The following is a 1,428-nucleotide window of genomic DNA, read 5'->3' as shown; positions in this document are numbered from 1 at the left end:
CCCCCAGAGCCTCGCCCCCCAGAGCCTCGCCCCCCAGAGCCATGCGACGATGGCCCCCACAGCAACGCGACAGTCGGCGACGATTAAAACTCTTGAAATTTAAATTTTGGTGTACGTTTTTAATGTCCTTATACTCTGAAGGGATCAGACCAGTGGTGGCTGGATTTTTTTTTTCTCCAGGTGGGCTACAAACAAGCTTGCTTAGTTTGCCATATATTTAACACATCTGAATATCATGTAGTAATTGTTCATATTGCTCTTCTGTAAGGAATGTTTTAACCAGATTCTTCACAGAGCATGGTCAGTGCAGTGAGATGTGATGTTTACCAGAGGGGAAAGTCTGGCTTGTCTTCAGTGTTGCACTCAAGATCAGTTTGCTGTTTTCACTTTGAGGGAAGTGTGTGTGTGGTTCTAAAAATACATTAGTGTCTAAATGTATCAAACACTAAAACCCACAAGTTGCTCACATTTAAATGTGTACTCCCAGTTTTGAAACACTTGAGAGCTCTGGAGTGGTGTTTCTATGTCCCTATAATGGTCTGGAAACCCGAGAGGCTTCAGCCTCCACCTTGACCCTGATTAGGAACAAGGGGGACGTAATGGATGGATTACTCATAGCAAAACATATTTAAATATTCTCTAACATCCATAGTTTTGAGTATTTTAAAAATATAAAAWAACTTGACAACTCGTAGGAATGAACACGTAACATTTATTTAAAATGCACCTGTTTAAAACAAGACTAAAAATACAGGTGTAGCCTACTTCTTAAAAAAAGGTAACTTTTTTTAAATAAACTTTTACTATTAAAACTCCCTTTTTGGCTCATAATTCCTACTAACTCTTGTACATACAATGCTCCCCATATTTGTGAAATAATTAATTAGGGTGACTTTTCCACCTCTTGCATTCAACACAGGATTTCTGATGGCGGCATTCTGCTTCACATCCACGTAACACACAGTATCTCCTTCTGATCTCAGCAAACACCCTTTCTGGCCTGGGATGCTGGAGCCTCTCATAATCCTGTGTGATGAGTTGGGTCAGCATGTCTGGGGTCCAGAACTATGGGATGCACTTCATCTACAGTCATATCAGGATTGTGACACAAACGGCCTCCCACTCTGATGAACTCATCAAACTCAGGTGCAAATAGAAGACGACTGGCTTTTTTCAGCCGTAACAGCTGTTTTATCCATTATTAACAAATGGTATTGCGTTTTTCTGAGCCGTCTTTGAACGCACCATAAGCGTGAGCATGCTACTCCTGCAGATGAGATGACTGATGGGAGCAGCTGAGCAGAGCCTGGCGGTGTAAAGAGCAACTAAAACTTGGCACAGTTTTTACCAAACAAACCATGTAAGTTGAGTCATGCTGTTGGAGGCAGATAATGTTAGCTAAACGATGAGTTACACATTATATAATGT

Source organism: Austrofundulus limnaeus, unplaced genomic scaffold (genome assembly GCF_001266775.1).
Source record: "Austrofundulus limnaeus strain Quisiro unplaced genomic scaffold, Austrofundulus_limnaeus-1.0 Scaffold425, whole genome shotgun sequence".
Taxonomy (NCBI): Eukaryota; Metazoa; Chordata; class Actinopteri; order Cyprinodontiformes; family Rivulidae; genus Austrofundulus; species Austrofundulus limnaeus.
The sequence above is the reverse complement of the archived record's forward strand: the minus strand, read 5'-3'. Positions refer to the sequence as shown.